This window comes from Pleurodeles waltl, chromosome 12 (genome assembly GCF_031143425.1).
Source record: "Pleurodeles waltl isolate 20211129_DDA chromosome 12, aPleWal1.hap1.20221129, whole genome shotgun sequence".
In the NCBI taxonomy this organism is placed as follows: domain Eukaryota; kingdom Metazoa; phylum Chordata; class Amphibia; order Caudata; family Salamandridae; genus Pleurodeles; species Pleurodeles waltl.
In genome coordinates, this window is record NC_090451.1 from 217,937,725 (window position 1) to 217,955,943 (window position 18,219).

The window sequence follows — 18,219 nt, forward strand, 5'->3', positions numbered from 1 at the left end:
CAAGCAGAGTATATCCAGATGGATCGCCTCAGCCATTCAATTCTGCCATCAAGCAGCGGGTAAACCTCTGCATTCATAATTACGCGCTCATTCTACGAGGGCAGTTTCTTCCTCAGCAGCGCTGTTTGCAGGGGTTTCCCTGCAAGACATTTGCAGAGCAGCAACATGGAAGAGCTGTCATACATTTACAAGACATTACTGCTTGGAATCACTATCTCAAGGAGAGGTAGCAGTGGGCCAAGCAGTCCTCAGGAACCTCTTCAGGTGAAGGTGAGCCATCTCTTTCCATCCTAGATCAGGTATGCACATTGTTTATGTCTCTTATGTCCGGCTACAGATTCAAGGCTTTTCATGTTTAAAAAAAAAAAAAAAAAGGAAATAGAGAAAAGTGAACAGAAGTAAAGATGGGATTGACATACGGTATTTTGTTTGAAGTATCCCTTGATAAATTTATATTTATATATATATATATGCAAAAAACAAAGGAGAACTCTGGGAAGTTCCCAATTTTAGGTGGAGAGCTGCTCTAGTAAGGAGCACCCTGCAACACCAGCGACACTCTAGATTTGTCTGCTTATCTAGAAAAGTCTTTAAGCATAGGATTAGCACAGTGCTATCCTCGCCGAGCTAGATAGTGACAAAGTCTTTTGCCATTTGTACAGCAAAATCTTTAAGCATAGGATTGACATAGTGTCATCCTTGCCGAGCTGTAAAATCACAAAAGCCATTTACCACTCCAAGCACAGTATTACGGCTTTGGACTGGTCAAATACCGTCCAAGCCAACCTGGAATGAGTAAAGCAACCCCTGACACGTGTTTCGCTCTCATTAGAGCTCTTCAGAGGTGTATAGCTTTGTCCAGACACAAGGGAGCACCCAGTATAAGTCAAACCAAGGCCCTTTCAGGGATAGAGTGACGCATAAATTATGCAAAAAACAAAGGAGAACTCTGTGAAGTTCCCAATTTTAGGTGGAGAGCTGCTCAGTAAGGAGCACCCTGCAACACCAGCGACACTCTAGATTTGCTCACCTCAAATGTCTGCTTATATAGCAAAGTCTTATATATATATATATATATGGAACATTTCACTTACCCAGTGTACATCTGTTCGTGGCATGTTCCGCTGCAGATTCACATGCTGTGCATTGTTCCTGCCATCTAGTGTTGGGCTCGGAGTGTTACAAGTTGTTTTTCTTCGAAGAAGTCTTTTCGAGTCACGGGACCGAGTGACTCCTCCCTTTCAGCTCCATTGCGCATGGGCATCGACTCCATCTTAGATTGTTTTCCCGCATAGGGTGAGGTAGGAGTGGTAGAATGAGAATACTAAAGATGTCCATGCAATGGAATAGATATGTATGTACATAGTTTGTGCTAAAGGAATGTTTATTTACATATATACAATTTATAATTGCAACTTAAACGGCTACAGGCTCCCAGGGGGGGGGGGGGGGGCGTGTGAATCTGCAGCGGAACATGCCACGAACAGATGTACACTGGGTAAGTGACATTTTCCGTTCGATGGCATGTGTAGCTGCAGATACACATGCTGTGCATAGACTACAAAGCAGTTATCCTCCCCAAAGCGGTGGTCAGCCTGTAGGAGTTGAAGTCGTTTGAAATAATGTTTTTAGTACAGCCTGTCCTACTGTGGCTTGTTGTGTTGCTAACACATCTACACAGTAGTATTTGGTAAACGCATGAGGTGTAGACCAAGTGGCTGCCTTACAAATCTTTGTCATTGGTATGTTACTTAGAAAGGCCATTGTTGCTCCTTTCTTTCTAGTGGAGTGTGCCTTTGGTGTAATGAGTAACTCTCTTTTAGCTTTGAGGTAACAGGTTTGTATGCATTTGACTATCCATCTGGCTATGTCCTGTTTGGATATAGGGTTACCAGCATGGGGTTTTTGGAAAGCAACGAACAGTTGCTTAGTTTTACGAAATGGTTTTGTTCTGTCTATTTAATACATTAGTGCTCTTCGTATGTCTAAAGCATGCAGTGCTCTTTCTGGTACTGAGTCTGACTGTGGGAAGAAGACTGGGAGCTCCACAGTTTGGTTTAAATGAAACAGTGAAATGACTTTTGGCAGAAATTTTTGATTTGTGTGGAGAACCACTTTATGTTTGTGTACTGGTATAAATGGTTCTTCGATAGTGAACACCTGTATTTCGCTAACTCTTCGTAGTGAAGTGATGGCTATTAGAAATGCTACCTTCCAAGTTAAGAATTGGATTTGGCAAGAATGCATGGTTTCAAAAGGTGGGCCCATGAGTCGTGTAAGTACAATATTAAGATTCCAAGAGGGCACCGGTGGGGTTCTTGGAGGTATGATCCTTTTTAGTCCTTACATAAAGGCTTTAGTAACTGGTATTCTAAAAAGTGACTTTGTATGTTTAATCTGCAGCTAAGCAGAGATTGCAGTGAGATGAATTTTGATGGAAGAAAAAGCGAGATTAGCTTTTTGTCGGTGTAGTAAATAACTCACAATGTTTTGTATGGAGGCATCTAAGGGTGTGATTTGGTTTGCTTGGCAGTAGAAAACAAACCTTTTCCATTTATTAGCTTAACAATGCCTTGTTGTCGGTTTTCTTGCCTGTTTAATGACTTCCATACACTCATTTGGAAGATTTAGATAGCCAAACTCTAAGACTTCAGGAGCCAGATTGCTAGGTTGAGCGATGCTGGATTGGGGTGTCTGATCTGTTGTTTGTGTTGTGTTAACAGATCTGGTCTGTTTGGGAGTTTGATGTGAGGTACTACTGAGAGGTCCAACAGTTTAGTGTACCATGGTTGGTGAGCCCACGTTGGTGCTATGAGTATTAGTTTGAGTTTGTTTTGACTCAGTTTGTTGACTAGGAAAGGAATGAGTGGGAGAAGGGGGAAAAGCGTAAGCAAATATCCCTGACCAACTGATCCATAGAGCATTGCCCTTGGACTGTGAGTGTGGGTACCTGGATGCGAAGTTTTGGAATTTTGCGTTTTGTTTTGTTGCGAACAGATCTATGTCTGGTGTTCCCCAGTGGTGAAAGTATTCTTGTAGAATCTGGGGATGTATTTCCCACTCGTGAGTTTGCTGGTGATCTCGACTAGATTGTTGGATAACTTGATTGTGAATGCCTGGTATATATTGTGCTATTAGGCGAATGTTGTTGTGAATTGCCCAATGCCAAATTTTTTGTGCTAGGAGGCATAGTTGTGACGAGTGTCCCCCCCGTTTGTTTAGGTAGTACATTGTTGTCATATTGTCTGTTTTGACAAGAATGTGTTTGTGAACTAGAAGGGGTTGAAAAGCTTTTAGTGCTAGGGAGACCGCTAGCAGTTCTAAGTGATTTATGTGTAGTTGTCTTTGTTGATTGTCCTTGTATATTGTGATTGTTGAGGTGTGCTCCCCACCCAATCATTGAAGCATCTGTTGTGAGAATGGCGTGAGGCACAGGGTCTTGAAAAGGCCACCCTTTGTTTAAATTTACAGGGTTCCACCATTGATGCGAATAGTGTGTTTGGCGGTCTATCAACACTAGATCTTGAAGTTGACCCTGTGCCTGCGTCCATTGTTTTGCTAGGCACTGCCTTAAGGGCCGCATGTGTAGCTGCGCGTTTGGGACAATAGCAATGCATGATGCCATCATGCCTAGGAGTTTCATGACAAATCTGACTGTGTAGTGCTGATTTGGTTGTATGTTTGACACCATGTTTGGAAAATATTGAACTCTTTGCAGGCTTGGAGTGGCAATTGCTCCTTGTGTGTTGAGTGTTGCTCCCAAGTATTGTTGTACTTGGGATGGTTGTAAGTGAGATGTTTGGTAATTTATAGAGAAACCTAGTCTGTGTAGGGTATCTATTACATACTGCGTGTGATTTTGACACCGATGTTGAGTGTTGGCTTTTATTAGCCAATCGTCGAGATATGGGAATACGTGCATGTGATGTCTCCTTATTTGAGTTGCTACTACAGCGAGGCATTTTGTAAATACTCTGGGTGCTGTTGTTATCCCGAAGGGCAGTACCTTTAATTGGTAATGTTTGCCTTGTATGACAAACCTGAGGTTTCTGTGAGATGGATGGATGGGTATATGGAAATACGCATCCTTTAGATCCAGTGTTGTCATGTATTCTCTGTATTTTAGTAAGGGGACTACATCTTTTAGTGTGACCATGTGGAAGTGTTCTGATTTGATGAAAAGGTTTAAAGTTCTGAGATCTAAGATTGGTCTTAGTGTTTTTTATCCTTTTTGGGAATAAGGAAATATAGGGAATAAACCCCAGATCCTTTTTGTTGGTGAGGTACTAGTTCTATGGCTTGTTTTGTTAATAGTGCTTGTACCTCTATCTGTAACATGTCTAGATGTTGTGCCAACAGTTTGTGCGCTCTTGGTGGAATATCTGGAGGGAAATGTGTGAATTCTATGCAGTAACCATGTTAGATAATTGATAGGACCCATGTGTCCGTGGTTATGTCTGACCAATGTTTGTGGTAAAATGTTAATCTTCCCCCTACTGGTGATGTGTGTTGGGGAAGGGTGACAGTGAGGTCACTGTTTGTTTTTGGTGGCCTGCTTGGTAGGCTGAAACTTTCCCCTTGATCTTGGGAATTGTCCCCTGAATGATCTGCAAAACCCCCCTGTCTGATAATGGGATTGGTAGGTGGGTTTTGCATGAGAGGTGGATGCCTCTGAAGGTTGCTGTCTGAAACCTCCCCTAAATTGCGGTTTCCTAAATGTCCCTCTATACTGGGACGAGTAGAGCGCGCCCATGGCTTTGGCCGTGTCAGTGTCTTTCTTCATCTTTTCGATGGCTGTGTCCACTTGTGGCCCAAACAGTTGTTGCTGATTAAATAGCATGTTCAATACTGCCTGCTGTATCTCAGGTTTGAATCCTGAGGCCCTTAACCAAGCATGTCGCCTAATTGTGACTGTCGTGTTCACAGTTCTTGCGGCAGTGTCAGCGGAATCCAATGCCGAGCGAATTTGATTGTTCGAAATCCCTTGCCCTTTCTCTACCACCTGTTGAACTCGTTTTTGATACTCTTTAGGTAGATGCTGGATGATATCACTCATTTCATTCCAGTGAGCTCGGTCGTAACAGGCGAGGAGGGCTTGTGAATTTGCAATACGCCATTGGTTGTCAGCTTGTGACGCCACTTTCTTTTCCGCTGTGTCATATTTGCGACTCTGTTTATCCGGAGGTGGTGCATCTCCTGATGATTGTGAGTTTGCTCTTTTTCTTGCGGCACCAACCACTACGGAGTCCGGTGGCAGCTGTTGCGTAATGAACACTGGGTCCGACGGGGGTGGTTTGTACTTTTTTTCCACCCGTGGTGAGCTTCTCTCAGGATTCTAGAGGGTGGTGTTGTCTGATTGGTGGATGCTCAAGTTTGGTCCTTTTCCTAAAAATGACTCTCATAGACTGTTAAATTGAAGAGGCCTAGGGCCCTTTTGTTAATATATTTCAACACTACTTGTGTAATTTGCACCGGGGACTCCCATCTCGACGACAGGGAATGATTCTAGCATGTGAATCTAGGAAATATTCCAATACTGGAGAACTACAGTTACAGGTAAGTAACTAATTTTCTTCCTTCAAAATGATTATACAGTCTGGAGAAGTTAAGGTGTTGGTACTGCATATACTTGTGAGCAGGGAAATTCAGCAGCAATAAGACGTGGTGCAGGCTCATTTCAGGCATTCTGAAGGAGAGATGTGGCCTGCCTTATAATCTACTGTGTGGTCAGCCTGGCAGCTGAAGAGTATATCTTCATTGACGTGGCCAGTGGGGAAATGAGGTGCTTATTTATCTCACACCATTTCAGCTTGAACACAAGACGGGTGTGAGTGCACTAGGAAAGCCCCTGAATAGATGATAAAAAGGTGATTGTTCTGGTTTTGGGTTCTTTAAACTTGATGTTTTCCTTTTGGTAAAAGAGGTTTAGTTGAGGGGATCATTATAAAAGGAATATCACTTCAATCATGTTGTCATGGATGATCAAATCTGTGTTTTTTTCAGAGAGACATCTGCTACAATTTTCTGTCATGACATTGTGATATTGCGGGGTGGAGGGTGGGGAAAGAAGACTGTTGCACTAGGCTCCACCAGCACTAAAGCCAGCTTGGGGCACTCCCTCCTCTGGTCTCTGCCCCCCTTCGATCTGGAGCAACTTGTAGCCGAACTGCCAAGAATTTATTAAATGTTAGATTGCACAATTGAATGGCATCATCACCTTCAATAAACCTTACTGTAGAGCACAAGAATGCCAAACATTGAAACTAAAGCCCCAGAAGTTCAGACTTTATTCATATTCACAATTTTACTACAGAAAGATTCAGCAAGACTTTGTACCTGTAGATCCAGGGCTACGATAACCAACTGCAGATGTTTTCTTAGACTTGCTTTGCCAGTTCCTACAAGAAATGTTTCAGGGCTTTCCTCTGGGTACAGGGGCTGCAAGTGGTTAACCATTAGTGCCCCCATGTTGGGGGATGTTGCTCTGCCAGTCATTAGTTAGGAACCTTTCTATACTTGACAGTCCAAGAGTAGGTGGGACAAGCAATCAATGTTTACTTTAACATGAGGTATAGGCTTTGGGGTTAGATATATGATGTCACATTAAAAACACACAAAGGCCATTGTCCAGTCAGAGCTGTACTTTACAGAAAGAACTGGTCTTTATTTACTTGTTAGTAAAGTACAGTTTCTTATTTGGTAGCGAAATACAGGGCAGTTAAAATGAAGATCTACGCAAAAGAAAAGGAAGGTCCTGCCACCTTCTGTGGTGGTGATCAGACCACTTAGATGCAATGCTGCTATACATTTAACATAGATGTCAATCATAAATGTGGAGTTGGAAACCTCTAGAGGATCTTCAACATACGTAAATCTCAGTGAGGATCAAACGCCAGATACGGCTATTGAAACAAACAAACCTCTGCCTCTCCACCCTTTCCATTAGTTCCAACACTTCTCCAGCATTGGATCGTTCATAGATTCACATGTTTGAATTCTTCCCTGTCGTCAGACTGAGATCCCAGGTACATTTTACCAACAGCAGTATATACTTAAGCAGGGTCAAGAAAAGTCCAGCAGGCTGAGCCCTTGTTTTAAGTGCTCTTGGAAATTACCACCCCCACATGAAAGTTGACTGAAAAATGGGTGCTTTGATTTTTAAGTAGACTGGACGCAGATACAAAAAAGGTAGGACTGTCTACTAAAAATACAGCTGGTTGGTGTCCAGTTGTTGGTAGCCACCCAAATGTCCTCAACAATTTCATGAGCTGACAAAAGACAATGTCCAGATTGCCAGTTGTGCTGGCAGATGGCATCCAAGGGAGTTTAGAAACTTCAGGGTCCAGAAGCTCACAACTGACCAGCAGAGTTCAACGTAATCAATATGAGGGAACTGAAGGATCAATAGGCCTCCGCTGCAGCAGAGGGTAAACATTTTTCCACCACTCCTACACCCCAAATCAGTATACAGTCAGACAGTTGATTTACTAAAGTCAGATTTATAACAACTTTGGAATAAGAGCAGTTATTTAAAATAAGCCACATGTGACTGATATTTGATTAGCAGGCTTTGACTACACCATGTCTTCAGAAATACAAATTGGGGGCAACAGGGTAAAGGATGATTTCACAATAGCCACTGACTTGTCCTCAAGGCTATGAGCAGCTCTCTATTCAATGAACAGCATAGACCTTCATCTTTCAAGCAAGTCCCAGATTTGGCAATTCCTCTGGGTTTCAGGCTTTATTACAGGTTTGAGAAGAATAATTTATGGCACAACAACCTCTCTCAGAGGTGCTGCTGAGGTCCTTCCTGAAGTCAAGATGAACTTTGGAGGTCAGTACTTACCTGAAACTGGGAAAACTCGCTCTAGCCAACCAGAGCAAGAATAATTTTCATAGGTATGTCCTTGCCAAACTAGGACAGAGAAAATAATAGTATATGGATTGAACATCTCAAACTAAAAATCTCCATCACAGGAATGTAGTTATTGGGCACAACATGTCTTTGTGCATAAAGCTCATGGCGTTGCTAAGGTGCTACATCATGGCCAAACAGATGATAAAATGTTGTATATCCTTGCCAGACAGCTACAGGGTATGTAAGGCACTGGCATAATGGTGCTACTAACAAGGATGGGGGAAGCAGGCAAAGGTCTGGAAAATAAAAAAGGGTAGTGTGGTGTGGGTAGCAGGGTACTGACATTTTTCTCCTAAAACCATGTCAAAAGACAAAGTACATGGCTCTTGAACTGTGCCTCTCTTTTTAAGATGTGATCATCTGTTCATTCAGTAATAGTTTCAGGGCCTCATTGATTACATATTTATTTTGGTAGATCATTATTGTCGGGGGAAACACCATTACCAGTGGGTTTGGTATTTCTGTGTTTTGGTATTATCTGGTGATGCTGAGGTGGGGGATTGGACTGAGGCATAAGATGTGGTCATAACCGCGTGTGCACTTAATTACCACAGGTTTTAAATAGTTGCCATGCATAAATGTCACCAGACTTTTCCTGGCAAAATTTGTGTGAGAGAAAAACAACTTTGAGTGCCATAAGCTTTTGTTTGCACTCTTATAGGAGTTACCAGGGAGCTCGTAATGGATGGAGCCTTAACTTGCAAGAAAGAAGTTTTCATAATTTCTCCCATTGATCTTCCTAATAGTGACAGAAATGTCAGCCCTTTGGGAAAAATACTCCTGCCGCTTTGTCACAGCCACCATTTCTACGACCTTATTTGCCATTCTGATAGACCTGTTTTGGGACACAGCAGATAATTTTACAAAGCATAAAAAGAAAGGTTTTCAGGACATTTTTAAAGCCGACACTACAGTTTCTCACCAGGCTATCAGTGCTTCACAGTACGTAATAGATACTAGATACTGCCATTTCCTTATTGTGCTCTGATATTCACTGTTGTGTCTAATAGAGCTAAGTCTAGAAGCACAACACATTAGGGATCGCTACCTCTCGTTCCATGCTGTTTTTTAAAATTTTATTTTTAATATGGATGACAAAAATCACAAAAATGCTGTCTGCAGCAATTCTAAAAAAAGATACAGCACAAGGGGGCAGTAGTGCTTGGTGGAAAGTGTGATGGCCACTCTTTCGTTACTCCTGGAGCTGTGCTAACATTTTCTGTATCTGTGGCCGTTCATCGGGCTCTACTGATTATGGCCTGGTTGGAAATGGAGAACCACCAGAACTGAAGCTGGATGGTGTAATCAAATGATTTGGTGGCCAGTGATTACAGGTGAATGCTGAGAGCGGGAAGCTCCTCTTCAGACCTCAAAAAAGATAAAATAATTCTTGGCAGACAGAGTTGGGAATCGAGCCTCAGGCACAACTGGTGAGTGTGGCGCCCTGTGAGTCCCCAGGGGAAGCACCAACATATTTCTATATCTTGCAACTGCTGGATGGCTCCTTTATGGATGCCTGTGATAACTGACTGAATCAGAGGTGGTGTGATCTTTTCAGCCCGGGTGGGCTCATGTAATAGAGGCATGTAATATAGGCAGGCGAGAGTGGTAACCATCTAACCAGAGCATGCTTCATTGATCAAAGAGGCCCTGTGCCACCCTGGAATGAAGATACCACATATAGTTCGCCATCCAGTGTCTGCTCAGCTTGTCTGCTCTGGCGTTTAGGTGCCCCGCTCTATGGCTGGTTACTAAAAAGTTGTGATGCTGATCCAGCCAACTAATGAAACGTAGAGTCTCCAGACACAGGATATAGGACCCCACTCTACTTGTGCACTACCACATGGTAGTTGAGTTGTCTGTTTGGATCCATAACAGCCTTTCCTTGATTGTTAATAGAAAGGGCATGGCGGATTGCCCAAACCTCCCAAAGTCTGATATGAAGCTGGCTCTCTGCTGGAGACAACAGTCCCCTGATCCTCCACCTTCCCATATGGCCTCCCTAACCCAGTAACATTGCATCCATTACAACTAAGAGATCTGACTGGTGAAGGAAAAATTGCCTGCTGGTTGTCAGGTTGGCTCTTGTCAGCCACCAATGAGGTCTTAAACCATTTCTTGTGAGATCTGGACAGTCAGACAGGCAACCACGGTGCTGGGCCCATTGAAACCTTAGGTTCCATTGCAGGACTCACATGTGCCGTCTGGTGTACAGGATGAGGAGGATGTACGTGACAGGAGTCCAAGAAGCCTTACCTAGACCCGGGATTGAGTTTGAAACATTAGGATCAGATTTCGATATCCTAGAATCAATGGCCTTGAACACTACTGTGTCCAGGATAGCCCCTGGGAAAGAAATCCTTTGCTTGGGGGCAGGTGAGACTTCCCTAAGGACATCAAGGGCCCAGCCATTGTCTGGAGGTGGTCTGTGACTGACTGCTGCAAGTTTGCTTTGCAGCCAGTCTAGATATGGGAAGATATATATCCGTTGACCTCTGAAGAGGAGCTGTGACCACCGCCGTCACTTTTGTGAACACCCGAAGAGCTGACATAAGTCTAAATTGTAGCATGGAAAACTGGAAGTGTTCAAATAGCACAGTGAACAGCAGGTAGGATCTGTGAGACTGCCGGCCAGGTTATGAAAATATGTGTTCTGCAAGTCCAGGTACAGTATTCAGTCCCCTAGACTTGAAAAAGAGTATGTGAGCTAGTGTGAGCATTTCAACATTTTCCTTGTTCAGAAAGGCAGTCAATGGCGCTGGGGGCAGTATTGGCCTAAAACCTCTGGCTTAATTCTTCATGAGGAAGTAGCATGAATAGCACACCTTTCTACCATCCCCCGAGTTCGGCACCAGATAAATGGCACGTTTGGCCAGCAGGAGATGGACTTCTTGCATCAAGATAGAGGTGTGTACAGCTGAAAATCAGCCTGATGTAGGGATAGTAGGCGGTAGGGATGGAATGAAAGGCAGGGCATAGCCCCTTTAAAACAGTCTGTAAAACCCATCTGTCTGATGTGGATTTCCAGTCAGGGAGCAAATATCATACCATAAGCTGCTTCCCACCAGCTGATCATGGGCCTGAAAGGGCAAATCAACAGCTGCTGTACGAGAGGAAGGAATGATAGATTGCTGTCAATGCTGCACTGAATGGCTTACTGCAAGCAGCCCTCTGCTCTGAGTCTCATGTTGCACTGGCTGGGAAAGTTGACAATGCTAGTAAATTTGGCCTCTTCAATAGTGCCTTAACTTCCTGCACTGGTGATGGAATTGTCTGGCAGGGGACAATAACCTAAGAATCGACCTGTGGTGCAACTATCTTTGCATCACTCATGCAGAGTCAGCCTTCTGGCTGAACACTCTAGTTCCATCGAAGAACATGGTCATAAGGGATGCTTGGACATACCCAGGAATCTCGGTTTATCGCTTCTAGGCTGGTCTAAGCATTACACTGGTGCCAACAGCAGGTCTATGCAGTCGTTGTTGTCCAGGGCTGCCTGCAACACATTGTGCTGCATCTTGTCCGGCTTGGATCGTTTGGGTCAGGGAGTTCCTCATATCCTCCAGAATGGCCAGTAAAATCTTTCTGCGAATGACCCAAGTGTACCAGAAGGCACACTTCATTCAAAAAGCATAAATCCAGGCTAGCGAAGGAAATCATTTTCTTGCCAAAGGCATTGAACGTTTCAACTCCCTATCGGGGTGTAATCTGAAGAAAAAGATTTTGGATTAACTTTCTTTGTAGATGCCTGCACCAAAAAGACTTTTGGGTGTTGAATGTCGTAAAAAAATATGGGTTGCCAACGGCTGGCTCTGCTGTTCTGCCACAGGTGGGTTGACTGGAGTGCAGCGCATTGCTTAGACCGTGTGGCCTTGAAAGCTTCAGCAAGGGCCTTGTTAAATGGTTAAGAGTGGCTCCGATTAAGTTGTTGGCTTGTTGAAGAATTTCAGTCAATAAATTGGCTTTGGTTCCAAGAATAGGTACTTGCAAGTCGGCTGCTCTTTCCCCTACTAAAACATAAGAGGCGCTCTTCTTCCACTGGTGGGCCAGATGGTGCAGAAAGATTAGGCATGTGGTGAGGCACAGAAGGAACAGTATGTACCCTGTGGCTGGAGTGTAAGTATGGACAGCCTTCAGTATGGGTGAGGCAGTCTGTATCGGGGCAGGGCCTGCTGGCAGAAGTCCAACCGGGGGCCCTCTTTGGCTTGGAGTTAGCTGTAGTGTCTGGAAAAATTCCAGGATTGCGTCCTTGAAGGCCTCCATTTATTGTAGGGGCTATGACAGTATGGAAAATTTAAGGCGTGCTGGGAACAGATATGGGACCAGCTCAGAGTCGGAAGATGCTGGACCTTTTGAGCGATACCCTTGTGAATTCTCACCAGACTTAGAGTGGCAAAATGGGGACGAGTTCTGCTTGGCTTTTCTGTGCTCATGGTGTGTTTTCGACTTGCCGGAGACCTTCAGAGGGAACAGGATTTTGCCCTGGCCCAGTCTTACTACCAGGAATGACCCCATGACTTGGAGCTTGACCAGGACCTCTGTTTCAATGTGATTTCTTCTTATGCATGGTAACGTAAAGGTTCACCTCTTGCTCCGATTGCCTTAGAGTGCACATGGGTGAACCTATTGCACTACTTCATGTTGCGACCAGCGTCCATGCACCATAAGCACACTGACTGGCATCTGTATCCTGCAGTTGTGGCACAGCTTGAATTCGGTTGCTTTCATGAAAAGTTTTTTTGAGTTGTTGAAAAACTGACAAAACTGAGAGTAGAGTTCTGGATCCCCGTCAAATGGTGTGGAAAGAAAGGTACTGATTGATGTCAGTGAACATGGTTGGTGCTCATAGGTGGCTCTGTTCCATCTTTTCCAGGGCACTATGCTATCACTGTGGAGACATACTTTGCCATTTACCAGTGCCTGGAGACCATTCGTGGAAAGAATCTCCAGATCCTGCCTGGCACTGGGGAGCATTCTATAGGTGAGGGAGCTGCAGATACAAGTATCCATCAAAACCAAAATCAGACATCTGAGATAGGCAACAAAGCCAGCCAATCATGAGTAAGGGGCTGACCCAAAGCCCATTCAAAGCATATGTTATGTATTGGAAACAGTAGGTCGTGCCTACAGATTGTGAGACCTAAAAAGGATGTTAAAAAATGCAACTTCTTCAAGCCTCACATGCGCAGGAAGAAGGAGCAGATAAGAAAGTAGGGACAAAATGCCCATCATAGTTATTGTTGATGGCCACAGGAAATGATAGTTGGTCTGTACATCATCTTAAAAAAAAGTTGGACGCGATAGAAAAAACAATGCCAGCAGTAGAATCCTGACTTGCGAGTATGGAAAGCAGAGGGACTGGAATGAAGTCCTCAATGAAATCAATGGATTTGTAGATCCAACAGACGGAAGACAGAGTGATCTGGGTAGAATCAGTCCTAAATGTAGGATGTGGTCATGGTACCTATACTGGTGCTCTAACGGCAAAACTGAGGCACAGTAAATTTTTGAGAGTTTTGAATATTAGTGTTCAGGGTTTTCAAGGTCTCTTCTGTGAAACCTCTGCGATAAAATTACGCAATCCTTTTTCTGTGTGCGCTTTACCCCACTGCCTGCCCCACCCACTCTGTGGCACACTGGAACAGAGAAAAAGACCTACAGACTCTCCTAGAGTATGCAAAGAATTGTTGCCAATACTGCTGCTTTTACAATGTGATGTTGATGAATCATGATTCCTTTTTTCTAAAAAATGACATTCATCTGAATGTTCCTCTGCATGTGACGAAATGAGTAACATGCTTATTAGGGAGTTTGTCAGGTTTTTGGGACCCAGTAGCTGGAATAATATTCCCCTGCAGGTGTGAAAGTTTCAGCTCAGGTTCAGATTGGCTTTCAAAAGTATTTTCTCCTGTTAGGTTGTGATATTAGCCTCACTACTTTGCTTGCAGGGAGATCCACACTATAGCTGCCTCTCCTATAACACCAGAGACACTTAAGCACCTATTCTAAGTTATGCAGAATAGTATCATGTGTGTACCACCCGCTGTAAAGACCATTGCCTCGGTTTAAGGTGTGATCCAATACCTCCTACTACAAGTTTTCAGTATGGAAAAGAGGCTTAACATAACATATCAATATTTAACAATCTGAAGGACAGGTTACTTACCTTTGGTAATGCCTTATCTGGTAGAGATTCTATCTAGGTGCAGATGTCTTTCCTTAAAATATTCTACAGGCGTCAGACTGGATCTAAAAATCTTGAGCAGTGCCCAAGCATGCCCGGTAGGTGGTGTTGGATGGCTCCACAACATCAGCGCTGGAAGTGAGGGGTGCGGTGCCTATAAAGGCACCACCCCAGTGGGCATAAGTTTTCTTTTTGACATTTCTGCACCAGAAGCACAGAGCATGACAGAATGCTGATCTACCAGTGTGCAGCCACTAAGGACTTGCAAGGGTCACCCTGGGTGGAACAATCCGTTCACAGACATCACTGTGACAGGAACCATAGGGTTTAAACCCCTCAGGTTTTTAGGGGACATCCCTAAGCACACTGGGAGACAAGCTCAAAAAAGGTTGACTAAACGTTTAAAAAATAGTCCAAAAAATGGACTGAGGTAGCTCTTTCCAGATCTGCGCTGATGGTGCAGAAGGAAAAGAACTGATAGCAAGCTGCAGTGACCCCAATGTAGACACTGCACATGTCACTTCTGGCACAGACGATGCTGCTGATGTGAAGCCAAAGGACGTCAACTGTCACCATGTAGAGGTACTGAGCAAGATTTTCTGGATCCAGTCAGGCACCTGGGGGGTATTCTAAGGTAAGGATCAGTGGCTAGAAGTCCCTCTCAGATTTCCATGTTTTGTCTTTTTTTCCCTAGGTCTTTTCTCCATATACATTTCAGGTTTGACCTATCAAAATCCACCAGAGAAAGAACACTCCTAGGCTGTGATAATTATCACACAAGTCATAGTTCTGATCTCTATGCAAAAACTCTTGTTTTTAGCCACTAACTATGGAACTTGCTTAGTGATGGAACAAAGTATTCTTGGTACATAAGCTGCCAACACCCAGAAAGATTGTTGACAGTTACTTGTCTCTCATCTGAAGATTGGATAATGCTCAAAAGGCTCTGCTGGAGAACCATTTTGTGTACAAGAGTAGGGTGCCTTTCCCTATTTCAGGCTTTCTGGTGCACTGCATGTAATAAGCTGGCACTTTATATAGTGGACCAAATTGAGGTACTCTGTGTAAAGAGTTCAAGCAAACCCCAGAGGAATGACAGAGGCACACATGACACCCCAAATGCTCTCTTTTGTGGTAGTGTAGGCGAGCAGTTAGGCATAACAGAGGGTAGTGCTAAGCATGTAATGCACACACATATAGGGAGTAAGTGAGAGACACATTCAATAAAGAGATCCGACACCAATTTATAAAAATAACAAATGCTTTTATATAAACTTAGATACCAAGATCACCAAATATTTTATGAGATAGGAATTTTTAGAGTTTTCAAACGTCGACAGTGTATTCTTCTTTAGCTGCAATGTTACTCTATGGAAGAGAAAACATACAGGGCAAAAAGTACTTCACAGCACCTTACAGGACCAATCTTCTAGACTTAAGGATAGCAGAGGGCAGGGTCCAAGGCCAGACCAGAAAGTCACCTCAGGTGGCACTGCGGCGGCTGGCACTAGTGGTGCAGTTCAGCATCGGGTGCTCCGTGTAAGTCAGTGGGGATCTGTCCGGTCACAAAGATGCTGCAGGGGTGGACTGAGAGTCTAGTCCTGATGAACCACCAAATTGGAGTTCAGTTCTTGCGATGCTTGGGGATGTAGGGACACCAGTGGTCCTCTTCTCCTCCTTCTGGGGCGGCCAGGTATGGAGGTGTCTTGGAACATCAGGTTTCCGTCACCAGGGGCAGTCACTATAGAGGAGGCTCGCAGAAACAGACTGCAGGTGTGGACTGGGGGTCCAGTCCAGCTGAACCAACAAGTGAGCTCGGATCTCACAAGCCTGGGGGACATATGGACACCAGTGGTCCTTTTCTCCTCGGTCTGCGGCGACCAGGTGCCCAGATGAAGTGGACTGTTGGATCTCTGTCACCAGAGGCGGTCACAGTTGTGGGGGACCTGCAGGCAGAGGCAGCAAGCGCCATCAGGAAGTCCACAGTGGGCGAGCTCAAGGTGGGCTTCATCTCTGGAGGGCTTGGGGACCAGGTTCACACCGTTGGCACACTTCAGCTCGGGCTATGCAGCTCAGGTGTGCAGTTGTGATGTCCGGCCCTGGGTCCTCACAGTTCTTCTTTGGTTGCCTGCAGCTACAGCGAAGAAGCTCCTCTGCTCCAAGGAAGTTCTCGGCGATTTGCGAAGCACTGGCAGCTCTCCTGGTTTCTTTGAGGCTGCAGCGGCAGGACAGGTCCACAAGGGTCGGGGGCAGCAGGCGGGCTTAGCACCAAGTTGTCATGCTTCTTAGTCAGCAGGCTTCTTGTCCACTTCTTCTTCTGTGCCCAGCGAAGATCTGTTTTCCTGGTATCATGGGGTCTCCTAAATAATCACTTTAGGAGGCATTAAGGGGAGTGAAGGGTAGTAGCCAATGGGCTCCTTGCCCTTGGGGGACACTACACCCCCTAGATGACCACTTCGTTTGGGGAGAGAGCATCACCATGTTCCAGAGTTCCTAATTCCACCACACACAAGATGGCGGAATTTCTATGGCTGTATTCACTTCAGGCTGGTCACCATAGGGGTGTGTACAGCCTGCAAATGCAACATGCCTCCTGCAAAGCTAATTTTCTTGCCTGTGCAGGTGCCAAATGGGCCCGGGGGCGAGTGGTGTCAAATCTCCCCCTGAGGAGAGCCAGATCTGCATACCAAAGGCAGTGGGCTCCTTTGAATCTTCCTGCTTTGGAATGCAGATTTACCGGTCATCCTATTGCGAGGAGTGTATAACACGCCTGCCAGAGCAGGCTTTGTTCCTGACCTCCAGAGAGCACTGTCCTCGTCCTTCAAGGAGGTTGTCCGGGAGGGGACAGGTCCCGGTGCTTCCACCGTCACCAGCGCCCCGCCATCAGGACACAGCCACACCATATTACGGGTCATAATATGGTTTGCGGCATCCTTTTGGTGTAGCGGTGCCAGCAATGAAACCACCTCTTTCCCGCCGAGCGCCAGCACGACTGCTGTTGGATTTCTGCCCGATTTCGGGCGGAAATCTGACAGCAGTCTTAATGTGGCGGTCTTAAGACCACCAGCACTGGCCGTCTTTCGGCGCCCGCGGCTTTGGCGGTATTGTAAAAAGAACGCCAAAGTTGTAATGAGGGCCTATGTCTAAGAATCAACAAATATATAGTAGGGACATATTTGCTCATGCATATATGCCCTCAACTGTAATATAATGCACCCTGCCTTAGGGCTGTAAGGCCTGCTGTAAGGGTGAACCTGGACCACTATTGTGTGCTAGTTGTGTTTTCACTTTTTGCCTTGTCACGTAACCTGCCGTGGCAGTTTGCATGAGTTTGGTGCTGGGTCCCTCAGAGTGGCACAAGTTATGTTGCCGCTCTTAGGGACCCTCTTTAGTACCTAGGCTCCAGAGGTACCATTTTCTAGGGACTTGCAGAGGTGCTAAAGGGCCTGGCCACTTGGGGATGAAGTGACCGGGTGTCTTGCTTTGGGGAAGAAACACTGGCACTGGGGACTTGGTTAGTAGGAACCCAATGCACTTCAGTTAAAGTTGTATCAAAAACGAGGCAAGCAATTGGGAGGGGTGGCTTCTGCTAACAGAACTAAGTTTTCTGCACTTCACATTTTAGGAGTAGGTTTCTTTAGTCTTCATATGGATGCCTTGAATCTTATAAAGGGTCTGCAAAGCAGCGAAGGTACAGCGCACTGAATAAAAAAGGGCTAACCAGAAGGTTAACCATGAATAAAGTAGTGCTGAAAGAAAGGTTTGTTGTTTGTATTATTGTACACTATTTCCCAGTCACTATGAGGCCTGTTAACAAAAGCATTTACGAGTATCGGAAGTTTTCCTAAATAGGACTCTTACGTATTGTGATTTGACCCCGAAAACTCCAACTCTCCATTCGTAAAAGTGCAAAGAGGGCACAGTCCTTTCTTTTTTGTAATAATTTTGTATGAATACTCGCTAAATATTCACATTTTATTCCCACTCTAGATTTTTGGGGGGCCAATTCACAAAGGCATATACGAGTACCTAAACAGTACTACTTTACATACTCCAAAATGCCTATGTGATATGGGCCCCAAACATCTAAAATAGGAATATTCTGTCACAGAAG

The 18,219-nt window shown here is 44.8% G+C and overlaps 1 protein-coding gene across 1 annotated transcript in view; it reads left to right on the forward strand.

The window, feature by feature from the left end:
• Positions 1-18,219, forward strand: part of GAS8 (growth arrest specific 8) — a 119,851-nt gene that overhangs the window by 101,057 nt on the left and 575 nt on the right. The gene's annotated exons all lie outside the window — the stretch shown is intronic.